General features: G+C 33.5%; 2 protein-coding genes across 2 annotated transcripts in view; one reads left to right on the forward strand and one right to left on the reverse strand.

Moving 5' to 3' along the window:
• Positions 1–12,982, reverse strand: part of LOC106139518 (uncharacterized) — a 180,660-nt gene that overhangs the window by 166,295 nt on the left and 1,383 nt on the right. The gene's annotated exons all lie outside the window — the stretch shown is intronic.
• Positions 1–12,982, forward strand: part of LOC106139699 (uncharacterized) — a 170,182-nt gene that overhangs the window by 113,193 nt on the left and 44,007 nt on the right. The window lies entirely within an intron of this gene.

The raw sequence follows: 12,982 nt of genomic DNA on the forward strand, positions 1-12,982 counted from the left end.
AGAATTATGAAAAGAAGGATGATTTTTACGAATTTGGTATGAAAAATAAGACATGAAGTTCACATAAAGCAGAATAATTCCTTATTAGTCTTATTAGAAATAGAAAATTCCAAGGGATGGGACATAATTTTATGCAGTAATACAATCCGCTCCACAGGACCAATATAATCGATTGTTATTTCGCACGATCCGTTGTACTACATGAACTTAAAGCTAACTTACGGGTCTGCACCTAAGTGGGTTTACGCAAGCAGGCTTATGTAAGCAAGTGATTCTTGTGAAACCAATGCTTTCATTCGTGCTACATAGAACTGCCATCGACAAATTGGTAAATAATGATTAATGAGTGCGTGATGCTATTATGAAAGTTAAATCGTGTCCGAAATTAATGAACTATTTCTATTCATTGAAACTAAGGATGGTTAATATAAAAGAACAATAAATAATAAATCTACAGTTAATTAGGATATTCGAATCCTGTTTTAACCTCATAAGTGTACAAATCAGGTACCCAATAAGTCAAAAGTATAATGAAGATTATTTATTCATATCAACTTATCGGCTGTCACTTTATGGTAATCGATATGATAAAATCGTCGATACTTGATAAGAAAACATTTCTTTTGCGTTATCATGAGAAATTTTTAATGTGTCTACATGAATAGTAGCACGTGGTTTGAAGATGGTTTATATTGATAGCAAATGGATGAAGAATTGTGAGTGTCCAAATCGCTATTAGTCCAATAGGCTCGTCTAGCCGCTGTTAGCAAACGATCTATCATAATAATATTATCTAGTATCGGACGACGTTTCGGAGCCGCAGTCGGGCACAAATTGGGCACATGCCAGCAACGCCTGCCAACTGCATCCACTGAAGCTGCCCTTTCGAATTATTGATACCAGCTCAAACAATTACTGCTTGGAAATTAACATTTTAAAATATCGATTGGATTAAGAGATTCTTAAAAAAAAAACAATTGGTACTTCTTCATTTTACTTGCTTTTTAGCATAATTATATTGATGAACTTTTAGTTCTGAGACAAGTCTGGTAATAACCATGAAACTATCTTTTTTATGAAAATTATACAAAGCCGAACACTTGAATACACCCCAATTTGATACGTTAACCTAACAAGCGTTGACAGATTTAGGCTCCCCAGACGGCCATAAATTTAAAGGACGCAAAGTGTTGTGGCTATATCCTAAATCGAGAACATTGATATGAGTACATCTGAAATCAAGTAGTTTCTAAAGAATTGTACAAAAACCAATGTTGATCAAACATTAACACTAAATAACGAGGAGAAGGCTATACAATGAAATCAGAGCACCGAGTCAGCCAGTGAACATTGGCAAACGTAGTAGTACTGACACTCGAATCTGGATTAAACTCAGTTACAAGGAATTCAGATTGTTCAAGAGCCTTATTCGGACCAGCTCGGGTTGAATAGTGAGGCGATATCGCTGGCGCAGCCAGAAAACTATTTCAAAATTGTCCTGCTTTGCATTTCTAAAGAAATGTCTTCTGTTATAACGGATACAAGTTCTATTGGGGACTACTACTCATTTAATAAATTGTAACATAATTCATCTCAAATTGAAGACAGTTTAAGCAAGTTTTTTATTGTTATTCGCTATTCAAAGTTTTATGTAAAGTGAGCTTAATATGTCCCATTTTTACCTTCGCACTGTTTTCGCCATACTAGATAGGCACACTCACTAATCTTAGTTTACCTACTTAGAAAAACCCGAGTCGATACAAGTCAGGTTGCGGGCAGGTAGCGGGTGGAGAAGTAGGGTAAGGGAGGGGTTTTCCGTCGACACATCTGTCATATAGCAGCTGCTTGTCCCGGCCGCACGTGCGTTTATAGCCGGCCTATAATATAAGGCTGATTTTTTGCCCCGAAATAAGGAAGACGTTGTGAAAGGATTATTAACGCCACTACGTAATTCTGCCCGCCTTTTGGACCCACAAATATTGTAAGATACCGCTTGGTTATTTTTTAATAACGTAAGCAGTGATAATAAATATTTTTATAGCGATGCGCACACGTGATCTGATATAACAAAACGTGATTTAAAATGTTGTCAACCGAGAGATATTTTAGACGAAATTGAACTTTTTAGCTTGATTTATCTAAATTCCTTGCTATCTACGTAATCATTTTGAAAGTGATAAGGATGGTGCGCGTGATTAAAAAAAATTAGCCTGACGCCGGACTTCGGTTCCAGCTACACGTGACTAGTGTTTACGAGCCGCCAAGGTCACGTGCATTATTGCGCCGCTTTTATTCGGTGCACGTCGACTTTAGGTAGACTCACTCGGTGCAAATGGAAAAAATTGCGCATCACTAATAGCTTCCCTCCATTTTTTTTTGTAATTGAGATGCACCCATTGAAACCAAATTCAGTGCGCAAATAAGCGAAGTCTTGCTTTTCATAATAATTTCAGAATAGTAAAAAGGATATAATTCCTGTCCATTACCTAACTAATAATGCTGTTTACTTACAACAAGTTAATTAGAAGAAAATAAAATGCTCTTACGGGCAAATCTTACCCGTCACTGAAATTAAACCATTTTGAGCGCGCAATAAAATAAGTTAATAAAAACACCTCCATTGTGACTTTCACAAAATGCAATATTGCAGCAAAAAAGAGAGTAAAAATCGTAGAATTGAATCCCAATTACTTACAATTTTGTAATATTTGTAGTTACCTATACAAATTGAACATTATTTGTCCAACATAATGTTTAGAATTCTTTCAGAACCGTATTACGCGATCTATAGGTATCTATCCATACAAACATTATAAAGAGAAGATTTGTATTCTTGTTTGTAACCAATAAACTCAATAATTGTGACCTTTTTTGTTCATATTAGACACAGAGTCATACAAAACCTTCAAGATAATATAACTTGCACTATTATTTTTCCGGAATTTTCCGCGATATGAGCAAATAACGCTGAAAAGCTAGTATTATTCTATAAATAGTAGGTAGTAGGTACAATTTTATAATGTAGTACTACCTCTATAGTTATATCAGACTATGTTTATATTTGCCTAGATTAATAAGTCCTAATACCATAGTAAAGAACTATAACACTTGCCCTTCTACAGTATAATGTAAATAAAATGAATCATCCACGTCAATGTATTGACTTAGTGGATTAATTTGATGGATGACTGAAATTTAATCTAACTACTTACATTTGTATTTTGTAAGTCCACCTTATGCTTATTACGAAAAACAAATTGATATGAACTGGTTCGTGTTATAAGCTTTTATAAATAAATTGATGGATTTATTTCAAATTGTTTGATTTTTGTTCAAACAAGTTAGATGAACAATGATTGATTGGTTTATAATTATGGATTAAATTAATATTAGGAAATGATTCTAATTAATGTATGTTATTGAATTCCATGCTTTATTTATATCTTTTCAACAAAATAATTCTATTAAAAGACGTAATAAGTAAAATTAACTGTTTTCGTTGTTTCATAAAGTCAGAAAAAATCAAAAGAAAAAGTCAGAAGAATTCAAAATTATATATGAGGTTAATATATAAATCTACTCGTGAAAAACAAAAGCAAAGAATATACATATTTATGTAACCACAAACGTAATCGTTAGGTCAAATGTTAACATTTTGAATACATTACACGTGAGACTGTAGTAGGTATAATGTGATGGCGCTATTCTCTGAGACATTGATAGATTTTACTGTATTGTTGGATGTTTTATATATTTAGCCGTTCTATTTTCTTTTTTGGCAATCTTGCATTAGTACCTATGACATTCAGCTTTTAACGTATACAATATTGAACTAACAATGGATTCCCTGATTATGATATCTTATATCTTATAACTAAAATAAACGCTTTTATTTATTTTATAAAAATAATACATACTTAATAAGAATATACTCTTTCAATAAGGTATCTAATTTTATCGTCAATAGTACTTCCGCGAGTAAATTTAGAATTGCTATTTTTACATCACTTTGATAAACATGACACTACAGCTGACAAAGCGAGAGAGTCGCCACACATATTTAACAAACACTCGTCATAAAGAGATCCGTCTTTTTGTAAAAAAAATAGTTATAATATATTTCATTACTGGATATCATATTGAGAAAATCTCGGGTATGTTGTGTTACGTGTTACGCGTTACCAGGATTCGCCATTATATTAAGACAAATAAAAAAAAATATTGAGCTAGACTTAAACTAACTTTGACACTGACGTTTAAGATACTACTCGTACGTATTTAACATGTCAGTTAAGAAGATTCCGCGACAAATAAGAACGGTGTTAATTACAAAATGTTTCAATATGATCTATTTCTAACTGTTTTGACAACGGGCAGGCCATGGCGACGTCAAGGCTGTCTGGACTGATGTAAACACGGTCCACGGTAGTCGATATTTCATGTTTTATAGTCTGTTCTCGACATGTGATGTCATACTAATGCGTTGATCGAGATTATCGCGCGACTTTATCATCAACGTTCAAAAACAGATTTAATATTTAAGAATTACTAAAAAAAAACATCTGTGTTGAATTTTAAAAAAGAAATAAATACTGGCAGAGTATGTTCAGGTTTAAGTCATTCGTGGATGGGAAAAATATCTGGATATGCACCGTCACTGATAAGTAAATTAATTCCATATGTTCCGTTCTACGGCGTCTACCGTCTCTCTAGTTTTTGCGTCTTTCCAGTTGCATCTTCCGCCCCCTTTTCTTCGGGGACACATGATCCGCTTTCTATTCCATTATTCCCCTTCATCTTAATAAAAAAATATAATACATTTATAATAGTACATTACTTTCACATTAGTCAATTATTAATAAAACTTACATACATAACATGTGTGTAATTTGAAGTTATTGACTCCGAAAAACTCAATTATGCAATTCAGTTCAGCAGTTTGCTTTGTTATTAAATCGCCATTATTGTCGACAAGAATGTAAATAAATGAGCATAAGTAGAACATTGTCGTGTTCCGAGAATCATTTCAAATCATTCTCTGTTTATTTCTGAGAAGAGAGCAGATTGCGAGACCTTTAAAATGTTGTTTGCTGTTGACATTATAGAAAAAGTTATGACGCATTTACTAATACTGAGTTGGTGCTATATAGAATACGTGGCATTACCCACACAAATCAATATGCAGATAGTATAGAACCTGAAACGTATTAGTGGTAAGAAATAAAACAGAAGATCCAATAAAAGTATTAAATTTAACGTACCTAATTGACATTCTTGAAGCAATTTAGGACAATTTAACCATAACCAATTACTTACAATAAGAATAATGGTAATATGACACTATTTTGTTTACAGTATGAAATGCCAAATCACCTATTCCATTCATATATTCAACAATTCATAAAATAACGAACAAAAATGATAAACATGCCCCATATTTGGACACAGCAAAAGTGCAAGTGCTGCTGGCGCATCGCTCGAACCGTATCGGTGCACTTTTGACCCGCAAAGCCGCAATGCAGCTCGCTACTACACCGGCAACCTTGTGTACTTACGTTTGTTTACCATCACATGCTTATACAGCTGAATGTGGCCTTTCAGTTTTTTTAAGACTGTAGGCCCTGTCTACTCCGTAATGTATGAAGACGTAATGAATGAATATAGGGTTTATTGTTAGAAAATTTGGTGGAAAATTATAAAACAAAAAATAAAATATGTGAACGCTTCGATCAATGATCGCTAAGATATGTAAAAGGGGAAACTAAATATAAGTAAGCTGCAGGTCTTAAACTGCATTGTTAAATATAAAGTGCACTGATTGAAAAGTGCGTCTCTGGTAATTTCGACAAACATTTCTATTTCACTAATCAAAAAAGAACCCTAAACGAAGCGTTTTCCAGCAACTTATCAATAAGGTTAGCTGACTACTTTTTTGGTGTTTTCCTACACTCTCCTTTCGCTTTTCTTGCAAAATTTTGCCTTAATATATTTTACCGCGCAAGACCACGGCGAAGCACTAGTCCTTAATAAACAAACCCCGCAAACTCTCCGCAATAAACTTGTTTAATAGGCTTTCCAGCCGTGAAACTGGAAATATGGCTTTATGTCCCAATAAAATGACGAAAACTACCTAATTGAACATTTTCAAGGCTCATGCTTCCGTCTTTTCAACCACTGTAATGTGTTTTTAATAAATACCTTGTTATTGCTACTATTATACTACTAAGTATATTAAATGGAATGATTTTATGTAAAAAAAAACTTATAAAACAAAGCAATTTTACCCTATTAGTATTTTTAGTAAATTCTTAAGTACATACTTATTTGAATTAAGCAATAAGTACTTGTACCGTGCATTAATCGATTGCAGAATTATGGATTCAGTTCACATGCCGAGATGATATTTAAAACGAAAGGTCGTGTGTAGAAACGTGTTTATTGATCAATACGTCTAACGAAATAATGATCAAGTGATGTAGAAAGAGCGTCATAACGTATGATCACGAAGTACATTCGCTGACACAATTACTGAGGAAATAATAGTGCGACAGTGTCGAGCATGATGGTAAACAAACGATACGTAGTAAACAAGTGTAATAGGTATCTGAAACCCGATGGAATGAATTACAGGAGCCGAGGCGGAACGCTGCTGTGATATCTCCTGTGATGTGCGAGTCAACTCACGGATATTTTTATATGTGATTTACCAGTGCCCAGTACAAACCGAGTACAAAAAAAAACGGATATAGATTATTTATATTAGTGTTATTGGAACGATGAAGGAGGAGTGTAAATTGTGTAGTGTAAATGGATGGGACAGGCCCGCTCAGAACACAGACTTCTCGATTTCTTCTTTGATGAGGCCGGCGATTCAACATCCAGGACAGATGGATCCCAGACATGATGCGGTACTCTTCTCCGCCTACCTGTTCAAACTAGGTGACTATCCATTGTATACGCTTCACGATTACTACGCCAACTTCGGTGAGTATCGTGCACTTAGAATTAAGTCTGCACCAGTAACAATCGGCACTAACTTTAATGGTAATATTTCTATATATTTGTTATGTACAATAAAGTATTTAGAAACAAACTAACATACTAACCACACTATTTTTAAGATGCTGAATACTTTCGCTCTCACTCCCAAATCGTAAAATAATCCAAAATTTTAAATTATTTACTTTTAGTTTTATGTGATACTATCTTCTGCGCGGGGCTTCGCTCTCATAAGGAATTTTTGAAAAATATATAGCCTATGATACTCGCAAAGGTCTATTCTATATCTGTACCAAACTTTCATGAAAATTAGTCCAGTTATTTTTGTGTTTATTCGTTACAAACATACAAAAACAAAAATCTTTTCTCTTTATAATTAGTATTGACTACGTTACTACGACTTCATACCTAACTTTACCTATTAAAACATTATATAATTTTAACATTCTGTCGTTATCTGTACCACGGCTTTTAAAAACAAACAATATTATTTTCGCATATGTTTCGATTTGATAATGTTCAAATCGACCTCGGTTTACGTCAGTTAACTACACTCGTATACCTAACCTTTTTGTACACTATTTAAATATAAATTTGCATAATTATATGTAAATGACCGTTTTGTTCATACTATTTATATTAGAACACTTGGCTTTTGTACTTTTGTACAGCGATTGTTTTTTTGTTAATTACGTATTTTCTCACTGTATACCTATATTTTTACGATTATGTTTATGATAATGTAAACACATTGCGATTAAAAAATCTTTGATGTTTTTTTGATATACCGCCGAAACAGTAGTTACAATACTCAATAATGGAATTAATTTAGAGATAATGACAGATAGCTAGCCCATCTTCCCAAGTATTCCACGTTAAATTAGCATTTCCCTTGTATGACTTTTTCAATGTACGCGGAGAAATAGTACCTGGCACATAACATATTGCAATACCATAATTTCCAATGAAATGTAGGATCCAATAGAATCTGCAAATTCTACACGCGTCCAACAAGTTTTAATATAACTTATCGACGACAGACATTTAATATCCGGGCAACACTGCGAGAATTGGCTAAGTTTTCCTAACCTACGTATTTCCCAGAGCTTTTTAAGATAAAAATAATTAAAACATATAGGTTATAATAATTGTTTATTTGTTTGCTATTTTTTATAGGTTGATTGGTAGAGAATACTATTAGCATCAAGTCCACCTATTGTACCTTTTAGGCCCAATAAAATGTGCAATAAATAAATTACAAATAAAAAGGTTTACTTAGCCAATTATATTAAGAAATTAGATCTCTAATAAGTAGGTAGTTTCTTTCATTGTGCACTTTAAAAAGATTTTCATTGCGACGTTAAAGATTATTACTTATTTTGATCATATGTTTTTTTTTAATTATTTACGTCGTTTCGAGAGTAGTAGAGAGTACTTCAAATGTCTAATAAAAAACGGAATAATTAAATGTATGTTCTCATTATTAATTAATTTTCCTACAAAACAGAAAAACCTTGGCAGTTATTTATAGGAGTTTTCATAGTTTCTATTCTCCAAAAAGCATGAAAAAATGTGTTTGTATCCTAACACAGCCCTTTAGTAAAGCCCCAGGGCTCCGTGAATGGAGGCGCCTAGCGACATAATTATACATGATAGCCTAGCCCGTCGGTTGGCCTCGACACCTATAGCATCCGGATCTTGGCAGGTCCTGCACAGACACCCTAGATTTATGCCCTAATAATTGCCGACAATTTTCGCGAACATAATGTGAAGGTCCTCCATGAATTAATTTACACGAAACTACTATTAAATGCACTAGAATTGCTGTTAAACGATGTTAGTGTATAATAAAGCGTAAGATTTTGTATCTCTTATTTTATATATTTAATACACCTGAACGTGGCCTTTCAGGCTTTTCCCTATTGATGGCTCTTTCTACACCGTAAGGGATAAATACGTGATGTGTATTTAACTACAGCAGTGAGCCACATAAAAAGTATGCCTTCTGCCTTCTTAAGTAATCATTTATTGTAAGTTGTGTTGAGGTACTGTATTTCTTAGTAGGTAGCTCACTATAGGTACTACTTAAATAAGAATTACAATGCAGTAAACAAGGTATCAAAAGCCTCTCAAATCCTTTCCGCTGATCTTTTCATCTAAAACAAAATTGAATAGTCATCCGCAAAAAATGGCCTTGAATTTGCAAAAAGAAACATGTTATCAGTGGAATAAAGTAAAGCCGTGTGCACACGGAAAACGCAAGCAAACAGAATGTTGTGGCTGTGATAAAAGCGAAGCGACGCAAAATAACTAGGTAGCAGAAATATAGCTAGATTCCAAATATAAAATGTATAAATTCACTAATTTGGTTTAATGTCTTCTTTTTTAAAAATAAAACTCACCTTGTCTTAAAAAATCCGGACGACGTCAAGTCAAAACTTTGGTTCCTACATTTTCTGATTGATTTTAAAGTCCTTCGTTAAAGTTTTTATTTTAGTTAGTGCAAAACCTCTGTTTTAGTTTTCTTCTTTTCTTTACCTCTTCCAATGTTTTCATATCACTGTCCACTCTATTAGAAGAAAGATACCAAATGATATCTAATGATGGACACAAATAAGATGTCTCTCTGAAATAGTTGTCTAAAATATTTCTTTTTATTTTACACTCCTCTCCGACCGCGCTTACGTGACCGATGACATGTAGGGGAGCGAGGGGCTAGATGTAACAGGGGTAAGTAGTAACATGGATTTTTTACCTACATAATAGAAGAATATACGCTTGATTTCCAACTTTACCTACTATTTAATACCCATTCTATCATAAAAGTGCAATCAGTATCCCATCAGACGGCGCAGGAAGCGGTGCTGTGCAGGCGCTCCGATGAAGACAGGTAATGGATTTTTTTTTGTTTGCACAATATTGATTATCGTAGACATACAATTGTTTAGCAGTTATTGATTTTTACAGATACATTTATCATTTGTTTAGTGTGATCATAGTAATTGTAATTATATTTCAAGTAAGCGCCAATTTTTTTAAATAGATTTTATTTCAAAAAACCTTGCCGTGGGGTATGTTGTAACACTTTTACGGGGCAAGTTGTAACAAGTTATTATTTTCATGTTTTGAATACTTTTTGTTGAACTTCATTGGTTCTATCTATTTCAGAATGAGAAACAACAAAAGAAAAACTGAAGGTGCTTCCCAAAGCCAAGATGTTTACGAATTGACTTCTGCTGGAGTATTGAAAAATAAAACCAGTGTACGAAAAGCTGCAAAACGTTTAAATTTATGTCATGTATCGCTATATAGATATGTGAAAAAGAAGAAGAGTAACCAATCTTTATCAGTCGGCTATATCAAACCCAGATTGGTTTTAAAGAGGAAGAAGGAGCTAAAATAGCTAAGTACTTGCTTACATGTTCTCCCCATCTAAAATAAGACCATAGATTCCATATTTTACCTACGTCAATCAAAAGGCTGATTACTTACTTAAGAAAGAACATGTTTTTGTAAATTTTTTAATATTTTCTATTAGATTAAGAATAAAGCTAAGCGGTTTAAGTTTGTTATAACATGCCGAAGATTTATAATGCTAAATACGCTAAATGAATCAAAATTCAGACTACTGAAGTAGTTAAGATTATTATGGCTGTAGTAAGAAATCATTTTTGGAATATTTTTCTGTTGAAATAATAATTTAACTTATAAGTCTGAACCAAACAGGTTTAGAGAAGTGTGGGTTATGTTTTTATGCCAAATAAATCGTTATAAAATATGAAACTAGTTTTTAATTCCTAACGTTACAATTTACCCCAAGCCTGTTACAACTAGCCCCTATCGCGGGGTAAGTTGTAACACTCGTCAGTTTTTTTTTAAAGCCGTTTCTACAAGAAGTCTTTACAGGATTGATCAAAATTTTATTTGGAATCATTAGTTGAATAGTTTTTCATTAGAATAGTACTGTTAGATTTCCTAAATACCAAACAAGTAAGCGTTTATAGCCAAGAAACAAAAAATTGTTACAACTAGCCCCCCGCTCCCCTATAAATTTAACACTCCTTTTGCTTTATATCACGTCTTCTTTCTCGGGAATACTGGAATAGATTTAACAAAAATAAATAGAAACGAATATACTCATAAACATTTTACATTTGTATTTTCACATCTTTAACACATAATCTGTTTACATTAGTCTTTTAAAGAAACACACAGCCCAAACTCTCACTAATTAATTTTTTTTACATTTGGCATGAAATAGAATACTTATGAAGTCTTAATGTGAACCCTAAGAACGTTTAGTGAACTAAAAGATTTTTTCCCTAAATTCCTGCGGGAACGGAAATTAACGGGATATTTCGCTTAACTACTGTAATAAATAAATAAATAAATACCTACATTTTATTCTGTTACTATTCTTACTTTGTGACCGCTAACTCGCATGACTCGTTCTGTTGTTGTTCTGGTATCTTTAATTTGTTGCCGTGTGAACACTGTGAACTGCTCACAGCAAGGCCAGAATCTCTTCCTGTTGCTAACTTCCTAGTGCAGCGAGCACAGATGATGCAAATATTTATTTTATTTCCATACTGAGAACCTGCTTATTTGATAATCTGACAAGTATTTTGATAATCTTAAATTTATAGCTAGATAGCAGAGGCTTCATCTTGCCACTTCATACTTTTCGCTTCTTCTACATTCATAACTGTCTTCATGCAAAATCGTCTTAAATTTAATATCTACATAATTAATTAATCGAGCACATATTTAATCCTACGATAACCTATGAAACTTGAACCTTTTCAAATTTGTAGGTATTGTTATCTAATTCGTAAGTAATAATAGCTATTGCAAGTATTTTCAATTTCCAAACAAAAAACAGCTCCTTTTTAATTTAGTTATAGAAAAAAAAAATAGTTTCCGTAAGCTGCTCCTCACGCATATTGTAGGTAGATCAAGGGTAAGTCTTTTCTAAACTTCGCTGCGTATGCGCATCGCTAGATGCCGGTTGACATAGGTTTTATTATTATAATTACTAGATATTGACTTGTTTATGATTAAAGATGACGATACTATGAATTGGTCTCTGCAAGGCCGGCCGGTCTCTTCATAGGACTTATTTCCTGGTGCAATGCATCCGGCTTTAGCATAAACCCATACTAACTCACACATAATTTACACACACAACGCATGTCAAGTCTTTATCCCTTACGGTGTAGACAGAGTTAACCCATAAGTATTGGATCTTGGTAAAAGCTGCAGTAGATATACGAATATGTACCTTTTATGATATCCGTGAAAATAATATGCAGTGGTTAGAACAACTTCTTCCACAAAATCATTAGAGTTTATCGTAAGTAAATAAGATTGTGTAGGAGTAACCTGAACTGACGAAGTATAGAGAGATCTTGGCAAGTGGAAAGATGTCTCTGCCTGCCACTCCGGTAAAAAAGCGTAATTTTATGTAGGTAGGTACGTTTTCTCTGTATTCTGTAGTGTCCAAAATCAGATAAGCTGACTCACAACGACTAATAGTTAAATTGACCACTTTACTACTTGAAAGCTCGTAAAGGGATCCCTAGTAAGGCAATAGTTACCATAAAGTTAGTCATAGAGAGGGTGTTAAATTCGGTGCATGTTCGTGATGACGTCACGGGCGACGATGACTCACTATCCCGGGTTTAGGGAGCGGGATGAGCTCATTGAGTTTGTTTGAACATTTATTGGTAACATTGTAAAGCGTTCTGTTAAAAAATACAATATTAGAACTATTTACCGCCAGCAGCTTCGGTTTCAAGTAAATTGTATCTTTTGTTTTTATTCTTGACTATATGTAGGTAAGTGATATTACTGTAAAGTTTCATCTAAATCTGTTACGAAGTTTTTGCGAAGCCACGCGGCAAATTATCTATAATAAAAAAAAACGTGTTATTATTTTATACGCAGCGAAATATATTGTCAGATCCTTTTGTGATGCATAAAT

This window comes from Amyelois transitella, chromosome 15 (assembly GCF_032362555.1).
Source record: "Amyelois transitella isolate CPQ chromosome 15, ilAmyTran1.1, whole genome shotgun sequence".
Lineage (NCBI taxonomy): Eukaryota > Metazoa > Arthropoda > Insecta > Lepidoptera > Pyralidae > Amyelois > Amyelois transitella.